Source organism: Schistocerca cancellata, unplaced genomic scaffold (genome assembly GCF_023864275.1).
Source record: "Schistocerca cancellata isolate TAMUIC-IGC-003103 unplaced genomic scaffold, iqSchCanc2.1 HiC_scaffold_1147, whole genome shotgun sequence".
In the NCBI taxonomy this organism is placed as follows: Eukaryota; Metazoa; Arthropoda; class Insecta; order Orthoptera; family Acrididae; genus Schistocerca; species Schistocerca cancellata.
In genome coordinates this window covers 7,017,723-7,040,446 of record NW_026047146.1, presented here as the reverse complement: position 1 = coordinate 7,040,446, position 22,724 = coordinate 7,017,723, and positions in this window count along the sequence as shown.

The following is a 22,724-nucleotide window of genomic DNA, read 5'->3' as shown; positions in this document are numbered from 1 at the left end:
CACCGGAAAGGAGATACTCGTATCCCAAAAGAAAATCCTATCGTCTCCATAGAAACGTACCTCGATTTAGAAGGAGAATTTCTATAACACATAGTATTTCATAGCGACGCAATTTCTGTGTTAATTCGTCAATGTGAGGGAGCGAGTGATGCAGTAAAGACGGAATAGTGGATCGGAAAGGAGATGCTCGTACCCCAAAAGAAAATCCTGTCGTTTTCATATAAACGTGCCTCGATTTAGAAGGAGGACCCGTATAACACATAGTATTTCATAGCGACTCAATTTCTGTGTCAATTCGTCAATGTGAGGGAGCGAGAGATGCAGTAAAGAAGGAATAGTGCATCGGAAAGGAGATACTCGTATCCCAAAAGAAAATGCTGTCGTTTCCATAGAAACGTTACTCGATTTAGAAGGTGAATTCATATAACCCATAGTATTTCATAGCGACGCAATCTCTGCGATAATTCGTCAATGTGAGGGAGCGAGAAATGCAGTAAAGAAGGAATAGAGCATTGGAAAGGAGATACTCGTATCGCAAATGAAAATCCTGTCGTTTCCATAGAAACGTTCCTCGATTTAGAAGGAGAATTTCTATAACACATAGTATTTCATAGCGACGCAATTTCTGTGTTAATTCGTCAATGTAAGGGAGCGAGTGATGCAGTAAAGAAGGAATAGAGCATCGGAAAGGAAATACTCGTATTGCAAAAGAAAAACTTGTCGTTTCCATAGAAACGTTCCTCGATTTACAAGGAGAATTCCCATAACCCATAGTATTTCATAGCGACGCAATTTCTGTGTGAATTCGTCAATGTGATGGATCTAGGGATGCAGTAAAGAAGGAATAGTGCTTCGGAAAGGAGATACTCGTGTCCCAAAAGAAAATCCTGTCGTTTCCATAGAAACGTTACTCGATTTAGAACAAGAATTCCTATAACCCATAGTATATCATTGCGACAGAATTTCTTTTTTAATTCGTCAATGTGAGGGAGCGAGAGATGCAGTAAAGAAGGAATAATGCAACGGAAAGGAGATACTCGTATCCCAAAAGAAAATCCTGTCGTTTCCATAGAAACGTTCCTCGATTTAGAAGGAGAATTCCTATAACCCATAGTATTTCATAGCGACGCCATTTCTGTGTTAATTCGTCGATGTGAGGGAGTGAGAGATGCAATAAAGAGATGCATCCGAAAGGAGATACTCGTATCCCAAAAGAAAATCCTGTCGTTTCCATAGAAACGTTCCTCGATTTAGAAGAAGGATTCCTATAACCCATAGTATTTCAAAGCGACGCAATTTCTGTGTTAATTCGACAATGTGAGGGAGCGAGAGATGCAGTAAAGAAGGAGTAGTGCATCGCAAAGGAGATATACGTATCGCAAAAGAAAATCCGCATCGGAAAGGAGACACTCGTATCCCAAAAGAAAATCCTGTCGTTTCCATAGAAACGTTCCTCGATTTAGAAGGAGACGTCATTGAATCCATAGTATTTCATAGCGACGCAATTTCTGTGTTAATTCGTCAATGTGAGGGAGCGAGAGATGCAGTAAAGAAGGAATAGTGCATCGGAAAGGAGATACACGTATCGCAAAAGAAAATCCTTTCGTTTCCATAGAGACGTTCCTCGATTTAGAAGGAGAATTCCTATAACCCATAATATTTCATAGCGACGCAATTTCTGTGTTAATTCGACAATGTGAGGGAGCGAGAGATGCAGTAAAGAAGGAGTAGTGCATCGGAAAGGAGATGTATCGCAAAAGAAAATCCTGTCGTTTCCATAGAATCGTTCCTCGATTTAGAAGGAGAATTCCTATAACCCATAGTATCTCATAGCGACGCAATTTCTGTGTTAATTCGGCAATGTGATGGAGCGAGAGATGCTGTAAAGAAGGAATAGTGCATCGGAAAGGAGATACACGTATCGCAAAAGAAAATCCTTTCGTTTCCATAGAGACGTTCCTCGATTTAGAAGGAGAATTCCTATAACCCATAATATTTCATAGGGACGCAATTTCTGTGTTAATTCGACAATGTGAGGGAGCGAGAGATGCAGTAAAGAAGGAGTAGTGCATCGGAAAGGAGATGTATCGCAAAAGAAAATCCTGTCGTTTCCATAGAATCGTTCCTCGATTTAGAAGGAGAATTCCTATAACCCATAGTATTTCATAGCGACGCAATTTCTGAGTTAATTCGTCAATGTGAGGGAGCGAGAGATGCAGTGAAGAAGGAATTGTGCATCGGAAAGGAGATACTCGAATCCCGAAGGTAAATACCGTCGTTTCCATAGAAACGTTCCTCGATTTAGAAGGAGACGTAATTGAATCCATAGTATTTCATAGCGACGCAATTTCTGTGTTAATTCGTCAATGTGAGGGAGCGAGAGATGCAGTATAGAAGGAATAGTGCATCGGAAAGGAGATACTCGTATACCAAAAGAAAATCCTGTCGTTTCCATAGAAACGTTACTCGATTTAGAACGAGAATGTCTATAACCCATAGTATTTCATGGCGACGCAATTTCTGTTTTAATTCGTCAATGTGAGTGAGCGAGAGATGCAGTAAAGAGGGAATAGTGCTTCGGAAAGGAGATATACGTATCCCAAAAGAATATCCTGTCCATTTCCATAGAAACGTTCCTCGATTTAGAAGGAGAATTCCTGTAACTCATAGTATTTCCAAGTGACGCAATTTCTGTGTTAATTCGTCAATGTGAGGGAGCGAGAGATGCAGTAAAGAAGGAATAGTGCATCGGAAAGGAGATACACGTATCGCAAAAGAAAATCCTGTCGTTTTTATAGAGACGTTCCTCGATTTAGAAGGAGAATTCCTATAACCCATAGTATTTCATAGCGACGCAATTTCTGTGTTAATTCGTCAATGTGAGTGAGCGAGAGATGCATTAGAGAAGGAATAGTGCATCGGAAACGAGATACTCGTATCACAAAAGAAAATCCTGTCGTTTCCATAGAAACGTTACTCGATGTAGAAGGAGAATTCCTAAAACCCGTAGTATTTCATAGCGACGCCATTTCTGTGTTAATTCGTCAATGTGAGGGAGTGAGAGATGCAATAAAGAAGGAATTGTGCATCCAAAAAGAGATACTCGTATCCCAAAAGAAAAACCTGTCGTTTCCATAGAAAAGTTGCTCGATTTAGAAGGAGAATTCCCATAACCCAAAGAATTTCATAGCGACGCAATTTCTGTGTTAATTCGGCAATGTGAGGGAGCGAGAGATGCAGTAAAGAAGGAATAGTGCATCGGAAAGGAGATACTCGTATCCCAAAAGAAAATCCTTTCGTTTCCATAGAAACGTTACTCGATTTAGAAGGAGACGTCATTGAACCCATAGTATTTCATAGCGACGCAACTTCTGTGTTACTTCGTCAATGTGAGGGACCGAGAGATGCAGTAATGAAGGAATAGTGCTTCGGAAAAGAGATACTCGTATCCCAAGGGAAAATCCTTTCGTTTCCATAAAAACATTCCTCAATTTAGATTGAGAATTCCTATAACACATAGTGTTTCATAGCGACGCAATTTCTGTGTTAAATCTTCAATGGGAGGTAGCGAGAGATGCAGTAAAGAAGGAATTGTGCATCGGAAAGGAGATACTCGTGTCCCAATGGAAAATCCTGAAGTTTCCATAGAAACGTTACTCGATTTAGAAGGAGACGTCATTGAATCCATAGTATTTCACAGCGACACAATTTCTGTGTTAATTCGTCAATGTGAGGGAGCGAGAGATGCAGTAAAGAAGGAGTAGTGCATCGGAAAGGAGATACTCGTATCCCAAAAGAAAATCCTGTCATTTCCATAGAAACGTATCTCGATTTAGAAGGAGAATTCCTATAACCTATAGTATTTCATAGCGAGGCAATTTCTGTGTTAATTCCCCAATGTGATGGAGCGAGAGATGCAGTAAAGAAGGTATAGTGTATCGGAAAGGAGATACTCATATCCCAAAAGAAAATCCTGTCGTTTCCATAGAAACGTAACTCGATTCAGAAGGAGAATTCCTATAACCCATTGTATTTCATAGCGACGGAATTTCTGTGTTAATTCGTTAGTGTGATGGAGCGAGAGATGCAGTAAAGAAGGAATAGTGCATCGGAAAGGAGATACTCGTATCCCAAAAGGAAATCCTGTCGTTTCCATAGAATTGTTCCTCGATTTAGAAGGAGAATTACTATAACCTATAGTATTTCATAGCGACGCAATTTCTGTGTTAATTCGTCTATGTGAGGGGGCGAGAGATGCAGTAAAGAAGGAATAGTGCATCGGAAAGGAGACACTCGTATCCCAAAAGAAAATCCTGTCGTTTCCATAGAAACGTTCCTCGATTTAGAAGGAGAATTCTTATAACCCATAGTATTTCATAGCGACGCAATTTCTGTGTTAATTCCTCAATGTGAGGGAGCGAGAGATGCAGTGAACAAGGAATTGTGCATCGGAAAGAAGATACTCGAATCCCGAAGGTAAATCCCGCCGTTTCCATAGAAACGTTCCTCGATTTAGAAGGAGACGTCATTGAATCCATAGTATTTCATAGCGACGCCATTTCTATGTTAATTCGTCAACGTGAGGGAGCGCGAGATGCAGTAAAGAAGGAATAGTGCATCGGAAAGGAGATACTCGTATCCTAAAAGAAAATCCTGTCGTTTCCATAGAAACGTAACTCGATTCAGAAGGAGAATTCCTATAACCCATAGTATTTCATGGCGACGCAATTTCTGTTTTAATTCGTCAATGTGAGGGAGCGAGAGATGCAGTAAAGAAGGAGTAGTGCATCGGAAAGGAGATACTCGTATCGCAAAAGAAAATCCTTTCGCTTCCATAGAAACGTTACTCGATTTAGAAGGAGACGTCATTGAACCCATAGTATTTCATAGCGACGCAATTTCTGTGTTACTTCGTCAATGTGAGGGAGCGAGAGATGCAGTAATGAAGGAATAGTGCTTCGGAAAGGAGATACTCGTATCCCAAAGGAAAATCCTTTCGTTTCCATAAAAACATACCTCAATTTAGAATGAGAATTCCTATAACACATAGTGTTTCATAGCGACGCAATTTCTGTGTTAATTCTTCCATGGGAGGTAGCGAGAGATGCAGTAAAGAAGGAATTGTGCATCGGAGAGGAGATACTCGTGTACCAAAGGAAAATCCTGAAGTTTCCATAGAAACGTTACTCGATTTAGAAGGAGACGAAATTGAATCCATAGTAATTCATAGCGACGCAATTTCTGTTTTAATTCGTCAATGTGAGGGAGCGAGAGTAGCAGTAAAGAAGGAATAGTGCATCGGAAGGGAGATACTCGTATCCCAAATAAATCCTGTCGTTTCCATAGAAACGTTACTCGATTTAGAAGGAGAATTCCTATAAACCATAGTACTTCATAGCGACGCAATTTCTGCGTTAATTCGTCAATGTGAGGGAGCGAGAGATGCAGTGAAAAAGGAATTGTGCATCGGAAAGGAGATACTCGACCCCGAAGGTAAATCCCGTCGTATCCATAGAGACGTTCCTAGATTTAGAAGGAGACGTCATTGAATCCATAGTATTTCATAGCGACGCAATTTCTGTGTTAATTCGTCAATGTGAGGGAGCGAGAGATGCAGTAAAGAAGGAATAGTGCATCGGAAAGGAGATACTCGTATCCCAAAAGAAAATCCTGTCGTTTCCATAGAAACGTTACTCGATTTAGAACGAGAATTCCTATAACCCATGGTATTTCATGCCGACGCAATTTCTGTTTTAATTCGTCAATGTGAGGGAGCGAGGGATTCAGTAAATAAGGAATAGTGCATCGGAAAGGAGATACACGTATCCCAAAGGAATATCCTGTCGTTTCCATAGAAACTTTCCACAATTTAGAAGGAGAATTCCTGTAACTCATAGTATTTCCAAGCGACGCAATTTCTGTGTTAATTCGTCAATGTCAGGGAGCGAGAGATGCAGTAAAGAAGGAGTAGTGCATCGGAAAGGAGATACTCGTATCGCAAAAGAAAATCCTGTCGTTTCCATAGAAACATTCCTCGATTTAGAAGGAGAATTCCTATAACCCATAGTATTTCATAGCTACGCAATTTCTGTGTTAATTCGCCAATGTGATGGAGCGAGAGATTCAGTAAAGAAGGAATAGTGCATCGGAAAGGAGATACTCGTATCCCAAAAGAAAATCCTGTCGTTTCCATAGAAACGTAACTCGATTTAGAAGGAGAATTCCTATAACCCATAGTATTTCATAGCGACGCAATTTCTGTGTTAATTCGTCAATGTGATGGAGCGAGAGATGCAGTAAAGAAGGAATAGTGCATCGGAAAGGAGATACTCGTATCCCAAAAAGAAATCCTGTCGTTTCCATAGAATTGTTCCTCGATTTAGAAGGAGAATTACTATAACCTATAGTATTTCGTAGCGACGCAATTTCTGTGCTAATTCGTCTATGTGAGGGTGCGAGAGATGCAGTAAAGAAGGAATAGTGCATCGGAAAGGAGACACTCGTATCCCAAAAGAAAATCCTCTCGTTTCCATAGAAACGTTCCTCGATTTAGATGGAGAATTCCTATAACCCATAGTATTTCATAGCGACGCAATTTCTGTGTTAATTCGTCAATGTGAGGGAGCTAGAGATGCAGTGGAAAAGGAATTGTGCATCGGAAAGGAGATACTCGACCCCGAAGGTAAATCCCGTCGTTTCCATAGAGACGTTCCTCGATTTAGAAGGAGACGTCATTGAATCCATAGTATTTCATAGCGACGCAATTTCTGTGTTAATTCGTCAGTGTGAGGGAGCGAGAGATGCAGTAAAGAAGGAATCGTGCATAGGAAAGGAGATACTCGTATCCCAAAAGAAAATCCTGTCGTTTCCATAGAAACGTTACTCGATTTAGAACGAGAATTCCTATAACCCATGGTATTTCATGGCGACGCAATTTCTGTTTTAATTCGTCAATGTGAGGGTGCGAGAGATTCAGTAAAGAAGGAATAGTGCATCGGAAAGGAGATACACGTACCGCAAAGGAATATCCTGTCGTTTCCATAGAAACTTTCCTCAATTTAGAAGGAGAATTCCTGTAACTCATAGTATTTCCAAGCGACGCAATTTCTGTGTTAATTCGTCAATGTGAGGGAGCGAGAGATGCAGTAAAGAAGGAATAGTGCATCGGAAAGGAGATACACGTATCGCAAAACAAAATCCTGTCGTTTCCATAGAGACGTTCCTCGATTTAGAAGGAGAATTCGTACAACACATAGTATTTCATAGCGACGCAATTTCTGTGTTAATTCGTCAATGTGAGTGAGCGAGAGAGCATTGAAGAAGGAATAGTGCATAGGAAAGGAGATACTCGTCTCCCAAAAGAAAATCCTGTCGTTTCCATAGAAAAGTTCCTCGATTAAGAAGGAGAATTCCTATAACACATAGTGTTTCATAGCGACGCAATTTCTGTGTTAATTCTTCAATGGGAGGTAGCGAGAGATGCAGTAAAGAAGGAATTGTGCATCGGAAAGGAGATACTCGTATCCCAAAAAGAAATCCTGTCATATCCATAGAATTGTTCCTCGATTTAGAAGGAGACGTCATTGAATCCATAGTATTTCATAGCGACGCAATTTCAGTGTTAATTCGTCAATGTGAGGGAGCGAGAGATACAGTAAAGAAGGAATAGTGCATCGGAAGGGAGATACTCTTATCCCAAAAGAAAATCCTGTTGTTTCCATAGAAACGTTCCTCAATCTAGAATTAGAATCCCTGTAACCAATAGTATTTCAAAGCGACGCAATATCTGTGTTAATTCGTCAATGTGAGGGATCGAGAGATGCAGTAAAGAAGGGATTGTGGATCGGAAAGGAGATACTCGTATCGCAAAAGAAAATCCTGTCGTTTCCATAGAAAAGTTCCTCGATTAAGAAGGAGAATTCCTATAACACATAGTGTTTCATAGCGACGCAATTTCTGTGTTAATTCTTCAATGGGAGGTAGCGAGAGATGCAGTAAAGAAGGAATTGTGCATCGGAAAGGAGATACTCGTATCCCAAAAAGAAATCCTGTCATATCCATAGAATTGTTCCTCGATTTAGAAGGAGACGTCATTGAATCCATAGTATTTCATAGCGACGCAATTTCAGTGTTAATTCGTCAATGTGAGGGAGCGAGAGATACAGTAAAGAAGGAATAGTGCATCGGAAGGGAGATACTCTTATCCCAAAAGAAAATCCTGTTGTTTCCATAGAAACGTTCCTCAATCTAGAATTAGAATCCCTGTAACCAATAGTATTTCAAAGCGACGCAATATCTGTGTTAATTCGTCAATGTGAGGGATCGAGAGATGCAGTAAAGAAGGAGTAGTGCATCGGAAAGGAGATACTCGTATCGCAAATGATAATCCTGTCGTTTCCATAGAGACGTTCCTCGATTTAGAAGGAGAATTCCTATAACCCATAGTATTTCATTGCTACGCAATTTCTGTGTTAATTCGCCAATGTGGTGGAGCGAGAGATGCAGTAAAGAAGGAATAGTGCATCGGAAAGGAGATACTCGTATCCCAAAAGAAAATCCTGTCGTTTCCATAGAAACGTAACTCGATTTAGAAGGAGAATTCCTATAACCCATAGTATTTCATAGCGACGATATTTCTGTGTTAATTCGTCAATGTGATGGAGCGAGAGATGCAGTAAAGAAGGAATAGTGCATCGGAAAGGAGATACTCGTATCCCAAAAAGAAATCCTGTCGTTTCCATAGAATTGTTCCTCGATTTAGAAGGAGAATTACTATAACCTATAGTATTTCGTAGCCACGCAATTTCTGTGTTAATTCGTCTATGTGAGGGTGCGAGAGATGCAGTAAAGAAGGAATAGTGCATCGGAAAGGAGACACTCGTATCCCAAAAGAAAATCTGTCGTTTCCATAGAAACGTTCCTCGATTTAGAAGGAGAATTCCTATAACCCATAGTATTTCATAGCGACGCAATTTCTGTGTTAATTCGTCAATGTGAGGGAGCGAGAGATGCAGTGAAAAAGGAATTGTGCATCAGAAAGGAGATACTCGACCCCGAAGGTAAATCCCGTCGTTTCCATAGAGACGTTCCTCGATTTAGAAGGAGACGTCATTGAATCCATAGTATTTCATAGCGACGCAATTTCTGTGTTAATTCGTCAATGTGAGGGAGCGAGAGATGCAGTAAAGAAGGAATAGTGCATCGGAAAGGAGATACTCGTATCCCAAAAGAAAATCCTGTCGTTTCCATAGAAATGTTACTCGATTTAGAACGAGAATTCCTATAACCCATGGTATTGCATGGCGACGCAATTTCTGTTTTAATTCGTCAATGTGAGGGAGCGAGAGATTCAGTAAAGAAGGAATAGTGCATCGGAAAGGAGATACACGTATACCAAAGGAATATCCTGTCGTTTCCATAGAAACTTTCCTCAATTTAGAAGGAGAATTCGTGTAACTCATAGTATTTCCAAGCGACGCAATTTCTGTGTTAATTCGTTAATTTGAGGCAGCGAGAGATGCAGTAAAGAAGGAATAGTGCATCGGAAAGGAGATACACGTATCGCAAAAGAAAATCCTGTCGTTTCCATAGAGACGTTCCTCGATTTAGAAGGAGATCTCCTACAACCCATGGTATTTCATAGCGACGCAATTTCTGTGTTAATTCGTCAATGTGAGTGAGCGAGAGATGCATTAAAGAAGGAATAGTGCATAGGAAAGGAGATACTCGTATCCCAAAAGAAAATCCTGTCGTTTCCATAGAAAAGTTCTTTGATTAAGAAGGAGAATTCCTATAACACATAGTATTTCATAGCGACGCAATTTCTGTGTTAATTCGTCAATGTGAAGGAGCGAGAGAAGCAGTAAAGAAGGAATAGTGCATCGGAAGGGAGATACTCGTATCCCAAATAAATCCTGTCGTTTCCATAGAAACGTTACTCGATTTAGAATGAGAATTCCTATAAACCATAGTACTTCATAGCGACGCAATTTCTGTGTTAATTCGTCAATGTGAGGGAGCGAGAGATGCAGTAAAGAAGGAATAGTGCATCGGAAAAGTGATACTCTTATCCCAAAAGAAAATCCTGTCGTTTCCATAGAAACGTTCCTCAATTTAGAAGGAGAAATCCTATAACCCATAGTATTTCATAGCGACGCAATTTCTGTGTTAATTCGTCAATGTGAGGGAGCGAGAGATGCAGTAAAGAAGGAATAGTGCACCGGAAAGGAGATACTCTTATCCCAAAAGAAAATCCTGTCGTTTCCATAGAAACGTTCCTCAATTTAGAATTAGAATCCCTGTAACCAATAGTATTTCAAAGCGACGCAATATCTGTGTTAATTCGTCAATGTGAGGGAGCAAGAGATGCAGTTAAGAAGGAATTGTGGATCGGAAAGGAGATACTCGTATCGCATAAGAAAATCCTGTCGTTTCCATAGAAACGTTCCTCGATTTAGAAGGAGAATTCCTATAACACACAGTATTTCACAGCGACGCAATTTCTGTGTTAATTCGTCAATGTGAGGGAGCGAGAGATGCAGTAAAGAAGGAGTAGTGCATCGGAAAGGAGATACTCGTATCGCAAAAGAAAATCCTGTCGTTTCCATAGAAACGTTCCTCGATATAGAAGGAGAATTCCTATAACCCACAGTATTTCATAGCGACGCAATTTCTGTGTTAATTCGACAGTGTGAGGGAGCGAGAGATGCAGTAAAGAAGGAGTAGTGCATCGGAAAGGAGATACTCGTATCGCAAAAGAGAATCCTGTCGCTTCCATAGAAACGTTCCTCGATTTAGTAGGAGAATTCCTATAACACATAGTATTTCATAGCGACGCAATTTCTGTGTTAATTCGCCAATGTGATGGAGGGAGAGATGCAGTAAAGAAGGAATAGTGCATCGGAAAGGAGATACCCGTATCCCAAAAGAAAATCCTGTCGTTTCCTAGAAACGTAACTCGATTTAGAAGGAGAATTCTCATAACCCATAGTATTTCATAGCGACGCAATTTCTGTGTTAATTCGTAATGTGAAGGAGCGAGTGTTGCAGTGAACAAGGAATTGTGCATCGGAAAGGAGATACTCGAATCCCGAAGGTAAATCCCGTCGTTTCCATAGAAACGTTCCTCGATTTAGAAGGAGACGTCATTGAATCCATAGTATTTCATAGCGACGCAATTTCTGTGTTAATTCGTCAATGTGAGGGAGCGAGAGATGCAGTAAAGAAGGAATAGTGCATCGGAAAGGAGGTACTCGTATCCGAAAAGAAAATCCTGTCGTTTCCATAGAAACGGTACTCGATTTAGAACGAGAATTCCTATAACCCATGGTATTTCATGGCGACGCAATTTCTGTTTTAATTCGTCAATGTGAGGGAGCGAGAGATTCAGTAAAGAAGGAATAGTGCATCGGAAAGGAGATACACGTATCCCAAAAGAATGTCCTGTCGTTTCCATAGAAACGTTCCTCAATGTAGAAGGAGAATTCCTGTAACTCATAGTATTTCCAAGCGACGCAATTTCTGTGTTAATTCGTCAATGTGAGGGAGCGAGAGATGCAGTAAAGAAGGAATAGTGCATCGGAAAGGAGATACACGTATCGCAAAAGAAAATCCTGTCGTTTCCATAGAGACGTTCTTCGATTTAGAAGGAGAATTCCTACAACCCATAGTATTTGATAGCGACGCAATTTCTGTGTTAATTCGTCAATGTGAGTGAGCGAGAGATGCATTAAAGAAGGAATAGTGCAACGGAAAGGAGATACTCGTATCCCAAAAGAAAATCCTGTCGTTTCCATAGAAACGTTCCTCGATATAGAAGGAGAATTCCTATAACCCACAGTATTTCATAGCGACGCAATTTCTGTGTTAATTCGACAGTGTGAGGGAGCGAGAGATGCAGTAAAGAAGGAGTAGTGCATCGGAAAGGAGATACTCGTATCGCAAAAGAAAATCCTGTCGCTTCCATAGAAACGTTCCTCGATTTAGTAGGAGAATTCCTATAACACATAGTATTTCATAGCGACGCAATTTCTGTGTTAATTCGCCAATGTGATGGAGGGAGAGATGCAGTAAAGAAGGAATAGTGCATCGGAAAGGAGATACCCGTATCCCAAAAGAAAATCCTGTCGTTTCCTAGAAACGTAACTCGATTTAGAAGGAGAATTCTCATAACCCATAGTATTTCATAGCGACGCAATTTCTGTGTTAATTCGTAATGTGAAGGAGCGAGTGTTGCAGTGAACAAGGAATTGTGCATCGGAAAGGAGATACTCGAATCCCGAAGGTAAATCCCGTCGTTTCCATAGAAACGTTCCTCGATTTAGAAGGAGACGTCATTGAATCCATAGTATTTCATAGCGACGCAATTTCTGTGTTAATTCGTCAATGTGAGGGAGCGAGAGATGCAGTAAAGAAGGAATAGTGCATCGGAAAGGAGGTACTCGTATCCGAAAAGAAAATCCTGTCGTTTCCATAGAAACGTTACTCGATTTAGAACGAGAATTCCAATAACCCATGGTATTTCATGGCGACGCAATTTCTGTTTTAATTCGTCAATGTGAGGGAGCGAGAGATTCAGTAAAGAAGGAATAGTGCATCGGAAAGGAGATACACGTATCCCAAAAGAATGTCCTGTCGTTTCCATAGAAACGTTCCTCAATGTAGAAGGAGAATTCCTGTAACTCATAGTATTTCCAAGCGACGCAATTTCTGTGTTAATTCGTCAATGTGAGGGAGCGAGAGATGCAGTAAAGAAGGAATAGTGCATCGGAAAGGAGATACACGTATCGCAAAAGAAAATCCTGTCGTTTCCATAGAGACGTTCTTCGATTTAGAAGGAGAATTCCTACAACCCATAGTATTCGATAGCGACGCAATTTCTGTGTTAATTCGTCAATGTGAGTGAGCGAGAGATGCATTAAAGAAGGAATAGTGCAACGGAAAGGAGATACTCGTATCCCAAAAGAAAATCCTGTCGTTTCCATAGAAACGTTACTCGATGTAGGAGGTGAATTCCTAAAACCCATAGTATTACATAGCGACGCCATTTCTGTGTTAATTCGTCAATGTGAGGGAGTGAGAGATGCAATAAGGAAGGAATAGTGCATCCGAAAAGAGATACTCGTATCCCAAAAGAAATACCTGTCGTTTCCATAGAAACGTTCCTCGATTTAGAAGAAGGATTCCTATAACCCATAGTATCTCAAAGCGACGCAATTTCGGTGTTACTTCGTGAATGTGAGGGAGCGAGAGATGCAGTAATGAAGGAATAGTGCTTCGGAAAGGAGATACTCGTATCCCAAAGGAAAATCCTTTCGTTTCCATAAAAACATTCCTCAATTTAGAATGAGAATTCCTATAACCCATATTGTTTCATAGCGACCAATTTCTGTGTTAATTCTTCAATGGGAGGTAGCGAGAATGTGAGGGTGCGGGGTTGCAGTAAAGAAGGAATTGTGCATCGGAAAGGAGATACTCGTGTCCCAAAGGAAAATCCTGAAGTTTCCATAGAAACGTTACTCGATTTAGAAGGAGACGTCATTGAATCCATAGTATTTCATAGCGACGCAATTTCTGTGTTAATTCGTCAATGTGAGGGAGCGAGAGATGCAGTAAAGAAGGAATAGTGCATCGGAAGGGAGATACTCATATCCCAAATAAATCCTGTCGTTTCCATAGAAACGTTCCTCGATTTAGAAGGAGAATTTCTATAAACCATAGTACTTCAGAGCGACGCAATTTCTGTGTTAATTCGTTAATGTGAGGGAGCGAGAGATGCAGTAAAGAAGGAATAGTGTATCGGAAAGTAGTTACTCGTATCGCAAAAGAAAATCCTGTCATTTTGTAACCTCCCCACGGAAATTTACCCTCTACCACGCAATAATTAATAATGGTCAATCAAAACATCGTCATTTATTCACTTTTAGAAAGTATCTAATCGGATTTCTAGTAATATATGCGCCGACAGCCCGTCGACGCCAAGGTATTTTTCAAGTAAGATTATTCTTTGGAATAATAGAGATACATAGATGTATTCTCCATGGTTATTATAGACAGAGAGAGAGGGAGTACAGCTTCGGAAGTATCTGTCGCAAGATTGTCAGGTTGCTAAAAGAGATATTTGCTCTTCTTCTCGCTAAAACGAGCTAGTAAAGTTTGTGCCACTAGCGTGTTATTGGTGGATAGAGAAAAACGGTAAACGAAAATTACGTAAGACTTGGAATCAACAGAAAACGGAACATGTAATGGAGATGGACTGAATATACTATTTTCCTTAGAAATAAGGTTTGTGACCCTTTTATTCTAGAGTGAATGACGAATGAGTTCTCTGTCTAAATCATTGATGATTGTCTTTGCCCTGTACTTAATTGGGAAGTTTCAGCTGTGACGAAGAGAGCCTGCAATCTCTGAGTTTTATTGAAATCGTCCGAAAAGGCTTCGTCCACATCTGAAATTCTAAATCTGTCGTAAAATGAACGAATTGTTCAAACGATCGATTTTTCCCAACTGAATGCAGCGCTTAACATTAATAACAAATGTAAAGATCTTTTCCAGCAAACCAGCCGAAGATTATTAAGACGAAGGGCTCCACCAGAGATTCTATTGGGCTGATTCCCCCTAAATAAAATGATATATTTAAAACTGTACACAGATAAAGGACAGAGAGAGAGAGAGAGAGAGCGAATGAAACTCGAGAAAATACTCAGAATCCTCAATTACCATAATTGTTTGCCTGTCTTATCACGGATAAGCCCAAAAGATAAAACAGGAGGCCCTAGCTGTATTGTACCGATTTATGTGTGAGAATGAAGGGGTAATAAAGGCGACAGATACACCTCTGTACAGACAAAACATTACACCAAGTTAGCGGCAAGCTGCATTCACATACTTTCATCAATTACAGTAGAATTCATTCAAAATAAATACTCGATGTAGAAGGAGATTTCCTATAAACCATAGTACTTCATAGCGACGCAATTTCTGTGTTAATTCGTCAATGTGAGGGAGCGAGAGATGCAGTAAAGAAGGAATAGTGCATCGCAAAAGTGATACTCTTATCCCAAAAGAAAATCCTGTCGTTTCCATAGAAACGTTCCTCAATTTAGAATTAGAAGTCCTGTAACCAATAGTATTTCAAAGCGACGCAATATCTGTGTTAATTCGTCAATGTGAGGGAGCGAGAGATGCAGTAAAGAAGGAATAGTGCATCGGAAAGGAGATACTCTTATCCCAAAAGAAAATCCTGTCGTTTCCATAGAAACGTTCGTCAATTTAGAAGGAGAAATCCTATAACCCATAGTATTTCATAGCGACGCAATTTCTGTGTTAATTCGTCAATGTTAGGGAGCCAGTGATGCAGTAAAGTAGGAATAGTGCATCGGAAAGGAGATACTCGTATCCCAAAAGAAAATCCTGTCGTTTCCATAGAAACGTTCCTCGATTTAGAAGGAGAATTTCTATAAACCATAGTACTTCATAGCGACGCAATTTCTGTGTTAATTCGTCAATGTGAGGGAGCGAGAGATGCAGTAAAGAAGGAATAGTGCATCGGAAAAGTGGTACTCTTATCCCAAAAGAAAACCCTCTCGTTTCCATAGAAACGTTCCTCAATTTAGAAGGAGAAATCCTATAACCCATAGTATTTCATAGCGACGCTATTTCTGTGTTAATTCGTCAATGTTAGGGAGCCAGTGATGCAGTAAAGAAGGAATAGTGCATCGGAAAGGAGATACTCGTATCCCAAAAGAAAATCCTGTCGTTTCCATAGAAACGTTCCTCGATTTAGAAGGAGAATTTCTATAAACCATAGTACTTCATAGCGACGCAATTTCTGTGTTAATTCGTCAATGTGAGGGAGCGAGAGATGCAGTAAAGAAGGAATAGTGCATCGGAAAAGTGGTACTCTTATCCCAAAAGAAAATCCTCTCGTTTCCATAGAAACGTTCCTCAATTTAGAAGGAGAAATCCTATAACCGATAGTATTTCATAGCGACGCAATTTCTGTGATAATTCGTCAATGTGAGGGAGCGAGAGATGCAGTAAAGAATGAATAGTGCATCGGAAAGGAGATACTCGTATCCCAAAAGAAAATCCTGTCGTTTCCATAGAAACGTTAATCGATTTAGAAGGAGTATTCCTGTAACACATAGTATTTCATAGCGACGCAATATCTGTGTTAATTCGTCAATGTGAGTGAGCAAGAGATGCAGTAAAGAAGGAATAGTGCATCGGAAAGGAGATACTCGTATCCCAAAAGAAAATCCTGTCGTTTCCATAGAAACGTTACTCGATTGAGAAGGAGAATTCCTATAACCCATAGTATTTCAAAGCGACGCAATTTCTGTGTTAATTCGTCAATGTGAGGGAGCGAGAGATGCAGTAAGGAAGGAGTAGTGCATCGGAAAGGAGATACTCGTATCGCAAAAGAAAATACTGTCGTTGCCATAGAAACGTTCCTCGATTTAGAAGGAGAATTCCTGTAATCCATAGTATTTCAAAGCGACGCAATTTCTGTGTTAATTAGTCAATGTGAGGGAGCGAGAGATGCAGTAAAGAAGGAATAGTGTATCGGAAAGTAGTTACTCGTATCGCAAAAGAAAATCCTGTCATTTTGTAACCTCCCCACGGAAATTTACCCTCTACCACGCAATAATTAATAATGGTCAATCAAAACATCGTCATTTATTCACTTTTAGAAAGTATCTAATCGGATTTCTAGTAATATATGCGCCGACAGCCCGTCGACGCCAAGGTATTTTTCTAGTAAGATTATTCTTTGGAATAATAAAGATACATAGATGTATTCTCCATGGTTATTATAGACAGAGAGAGAGGGAGTACAGCTTCGGAAGTATCTGTCGCAAGATTGTCAGGTTGCTAAAAGAGATATTTGCTCTTCTTCTCGCTAAAACGAGCTAGTAAAGTTTGTGCCACTAGCGTGTTATTGGTGGATAGAGAAAAACGGTAAACGAAAATTACGTAAGACTTGGAATCAACAGAAAACGGAACATGTAATGGAGATGGACTGAATATACTATTTTCCTTAGAAATAAGGTTTGTGACCCTTTTATTCTAGAGTGAATGACGAATGAGTTCTCTGTCTAAATCATTGATGATTGTCTTTGCCCTGTACTTAATTGGGAAGTTTCAGCTGTGACGAAGAGAGCCTGCAATCTCTGAGTTTTATTGAAATCGTCCAAAAAGGCTTCGTCCACATCTGAAATTCTAAATCTGTCGTAAAATGAACGAATTGTTCAAACGATCGATTTTTCCCAACTGAATGCAGCGCTTAACATTAATAACAAATGTAAAGATCTTTTCCAGCAAACCAGCCGAAGATTATTAAGACGAAGGGCTCCACCAGAGATTCTATTGGGCTGATTCCCCCTAAATAAAATGATATATTTAAAACTGTACACAGATAAAGGACAGAGAGAGAGAGAGAGAGAGCGAATGAAACTCGAGAAAATACTCAGAATCCTCAATTACCATAATTGTTTGCCTGTCTTATCACGGATAAGCCCAAAAGATAAAACAGGAGGCCCTAACTGTATTGTACCGATTTATGTGTGAGAATGAAGGGGTAATAAAGGCGACAGATACACCTCTGTACAGACAAAATATTACACCAAGTTAGCGGCAAGCTGCATTCACATACTTTCATCAATTACAGTAGAATTCATTCAAAATAAATACTCGATTTAGAAGGAGAATTCCTATAAACCATAGTACTTCATAGCGACGCAATTTCTGTGTTAATTCGTCAATGTGAGGGAGCGAGAGATGCAGTAAAGAAGGAATAGTGCATCGGAAAAGTGATACTCTTATCCCAAAAGAAAATCCTGTCGTTTCCATAGAAACGTTCCTCAATTTAGAATTAGAATTCCTGTAACCAATAGTATTTCAAAGCGACGCAATATCTGTGTTAATTCGTCAATGTGAGGGAGCGAGAGATGCAGTAAAGAAGGAATTGTGGATCGGAAAGAAGATACTCGTATCGCAAAAGAAAATCCTGTCGTTTCCATAGAAACGTTCCTCGATTTAGAAGGAGAATTCCTATAACACATAGTATTTCACAGCGACGCAATTTCTGTGTTAATTCGTCAATGTGAGGGAGCGAGAGATGCAGTAAAGAAGGAGTAGTGCATCGGAAAGGAGATACTCGTACCGCAAAAGAAAATCCTGTCGTTTCCATAGAAACGTTCTTCGATTTAGAAGGAGAATTCCTATAACCCATAGTATTTCATAGCGACGCAATTTCTGTGTGAATTCGTCAATGTGATGGATCGAGAGATGCAGTAAAGAAGGAATAGTGCATCGGAAAGGAGATACTCGTATCCCAAAAGAAAATCCTGTCGTTTCCACAGAAACGTTCCTCGATTTAGAAGGGGAATTCCTGTAACCGATAGTATTTCATAGCGACGCAATTTCTGTGATAATTCGTCAATGTGAGGGAGCGAGAGATGCAGTAAAGAATGAATAGTGCATCGAAAAGGAGATACTCGTATCCCAAAAGACAATCCTGTCGTTTCCATAGAATCGTTCCTCGATTTAGATGGAGAATTTCTATAACCTATAGTATTTCATAGCGACGCCATTTCTTTGTTAATTCGACAATGTGAGGGAGCGAGAGATGCAATAAAGAAGGAATAGTGCATCATAAAGGAGATACACGTATCCCAAAAGAAAATCCTGTCGTTTCCATAGAAACGTTCCAAGACTTAGAAGGAGAATTCCTATAACCCATAGTATTTCAAAGCGATGCCAATTCTGTGTTAATTCGTCAATGTGAGGGAGTGAGAGATGCAATAAAGAAGGAATAGTGCATCGGAAAGGAGATGCTTGTATCACGAAAGAAAATCCTGTCGTTTCCATAGAAACGTTCCTCGATTTAGAAGGAGAATCCCTATAACCCATAGTATTTCATAGCGACGCATTTTCTGTGTTAATTCGTTAATGTGAGGGAGCGAGAGATGCAGTAAAGAAAGAATAGTGCGTCGGAAAGGAGATACTCGTATCCCAAAAGAAAATCCTGTCGTTTCCATAGAAACGTTCCTCGATTTAGAAGGAGAATTCCTGTAACCCATAGTATTTCAAAGCGACGCAATTTCTGTGTTATTTCGTCAGTGTGAGGGAGCGAGAGACTCAGTAAAGAAGGAATAGTGCGTCGGAAAGGAGATACTCGTATCGCAAAAGAAAATCCTGTCGTTTCCATAGAAACATACCTTGATTTAGAAGGAGAATTCCTATAACACATAGTATTTCACAGAGACTCAATTTCTGTGTTAATTCGTCAATGTGAGGGAGCGAGAGATGCAGTAAAGAAGGAATAGTGCATCGGAAAGGAGATACTCGTATCCCAAAAGAAAATCCTGTCGTTTCCATAGAAACGTTCCTCGATTTAGAAGGAGAATTCCTATAACACATAGTATTTCAAAGCGACGCAATTTCTGTGTTAATTCGTCAATGTGAGGGAGTGAGAGATGCAGTAAAGAAGGAATTGTGGATCGGAAAGAAGATACTCGTATCGCAAAAGAAAATCCTGTCGTTTTCATAGAAACGTTCCTCGATTTAGAAGGAGAATTCCTATAGCCCATAGTATTTCATAGCGACGCAATTTCTGTGTTAATTCGTCAATGTGAGGGAGCGAGAGATGCAGTAAAGAGGGAATAGTGCATCGGAAAGGAGATACTCGTATCCCAAAAGAAAATCCTCTCGTTTCCATAGAAACATTCCTCGATTTATAAGGAGAATTCCTATAACCCATAGTATTTCATAGGGACGCAATTTCTGTGTTAACTCGTCAATGGGAGGGAGCGAGAGATGCAGTAAAGAAGGAATAGTGCATCGGAAAGGAGATACTTGTATCCCAAAAGAAAATCCTTTCGTTTCCATAGAAACGTTACTCGATTTAGAAGGAGACGTCATTGAACTCATAGTATTTCATAGCGATGCAATTTCTGTGTTAATTCCCCAATGTAAGGGAGCGAGAGATACAGTAAAGAAAGAATAGTGCTTCGGAAAGGAGATACTCGTATCCCAAAGGAAAATCCTGTCGTTTCCATAGAAACGTTACTCGATTTAGAAGGAGACGTCATTGAACTTATAGCATTTGATAGCGACGCAATTTCTGTGTTAATTCGTCAATGTGAGGGAGCGAGAGATGCAGTAAAGAAGGAATAGTGCATCGGAAAGGAGATACTCGTATCCCAAAAGAAAATCCTGTCGTTTCCATAGAAACGTTCCTCGATTTAGAAGGAGAATTCCTATAACACATAGTATTTCAAAGCGACGCAATTTCTGTGTTAATTCGTCAATGTGAGGGAGTGAGAGATGCAGTAAAGAAGGAATTGTGGATCGGAAAGAAGATACTCGTATCGCAAAAGAAAATCCTGTCGTTTTCATAGAAACGTTCCTCGATTTAGAAGGAGAATTCCTATAGCCCATAGTATTTCATAGCGACGCAATTTCTGTGTTAATTCGTCAATGTGAGGGAGCGAGAGATGCAATAAAGAAGGAATAGTGCATCGGAAAGGAGATACTCGTATCCCAAAAGAAAATCCTCTCGTTTCCATAGAAACATTCCTCGATTTAGAAGGAGAATTCCTATAACCCATAGTATTTCATAGGGACGCAATTTCTGTGTTAACTCGTCAATGGGAGGGAGCGAGAGATGCAGTAAAGAAGGAATAGTGCATCGGAAACGAGATACTTGTATCCCAAAAGAAAATCCTTGCGTTTCCATAGAAACGTTACTCGATTTAGAAGGAGACGTCATTGAACTCATAGTATTTCATTGCGATGCAATTTCTGTGTTAATTCCCCAATGTAAGGGAGCGAGAGATACAGTAAAGAAAGAATAGTGCTTCGGAAAGGAGATACTCGTATCCCAAAGGAAAATCCTGTCGTTTCCATAGAAACGTTACTCGATTTAGAAGGAGACGTCATTGAACTTATAGCATTTGATAGCGACGCAATTTCTGTGTTAATTCGTCAATGTGAGGGAGCGAGAGATGCAGTAAAGAAGGAATAGTGCATCGGAAAGGAGATACTCGTATCCCAAAAGAAAATCCTGTCGTTTCCATAGAAACGATCCTCGATTTAGAAGGAGAATTCCTATAACACATAGTATTTCAAAGCGACGCAATTTCTGTGTTAATTCGTCAATGTGAGGGAGTGAGAGATGCAGTAAAGAAGGAATTGTGGATCGGAAAGAAGATACTCGTATCGCAAAAGAAAATCCTGTCGTTTTCATAGAAACGTTCCTCGATTTAGAAGGAGAATTCCTATAACACATAGTATTTCACAGCGACGCAATTTCTGTGTTAATTCGTCAATGTGAGGCTGCCAGAGGTACAGTAAAGAAGAAGTAGTGCATCGGAAAGGAGATACTCGTATCGCAAAAGAAAATCCTGTCGTTTCCATAGAAACGTTCCTCGATTTAGAAGGAGAATTCCTATAACACATAGTATTTCATAGCGACGCATATTCTGTGTTAATTCGTTAAGGTGAGGGAGCGAGAGATGCAGTAAAGAAGGAATAGTGCATCGGAAAGGAGATACACGTATCCCAAAAGAAAATCCTGTCGTTTCCATAGAAACGTTCCTCGATTTAGAAGGAGAATTCCTATAGCCCATAGTATTTCATAGCGACGCAATTTCTGTGTTATTTCGTCAATGTGAGGGAGCGAGAGATGCAGTAAAGAAGGAATAGTGCATCGGAAAGGAGATACTCGTATCCCAAAAGAAAATCCTCTCGTTTCCATAGAAACATTCCTCGATTTAGAAAGAGAATTCCTATAACCCATAGTATTTCATAGGGACGCAATTTCTGTGTTAATTCGTCAATGGGAGGGAGCGCGAGATGCAGTAAAGAAGGAATAGTGCATCGGAAAGGAGATACTCGTATCCCAAAAGAAAACCCTTTCGTTTCCATAGAAACGTTACTCGATTTAGAAGGAGACGTCATTGAACTCATAGTATTTCATAGCGATGCAATTTCTGTGTTAATTCGCCAATGTAAGGGAGCGAGAGATTCAGTAAAGAAAGAATAGTACTTCGGAAAGGAAATAGTCGTATCCCAAAGGAAAATCCTGTCGTTTCCATAGAAACGTTACTCGATTTAGAAGGAGACGTCATTGAACCCATAGCATTTGATAGCGACGCAATTTCTGTGTTAATTCGTCAATGTGAGGGATCGAGAGATGCAGTAAAGAAGGAATAGTGCATCGGAAAGGAGATACTCGTATCCCAAAAGAAAATCCTGTCGTTTCCATAGAAACGTTCCTCGATTTAGAAGGAGAATTCCTATAACACATAGTATTTCAAAGCGAAGTAATATCTGTGTGAATTCGTCAATGTGAGGGAGCGAGAGATGCAGTAAAGATGGAATTGTGGATCGGAAAGAAGATACTCGTATCGCAAAATAAAATCCTGTCGTTTTCATAGAAACGTTCCTCGATTTAGAAGGAGAATTCCTATAACACATAGTATTTCACAGCGACGCAATTTCTGTGTTAATTCGTCAATGTGAGGGAGCGAGCGATACAGTAAAGAAGAAGTAGTGCATCGGAAAGGAGATACTCGTATCGCAAAAGAAAATCCTGTCGTTTCCATAGAAACGTTACTCGATTTAGAAGGAGAGGTCATAGAACCCATAGTATTTCATAGGGACGCAATTTCTGTGTTAATTCGTCAATGGGAGGGAGCGAGAGATGCTGTAAAGAA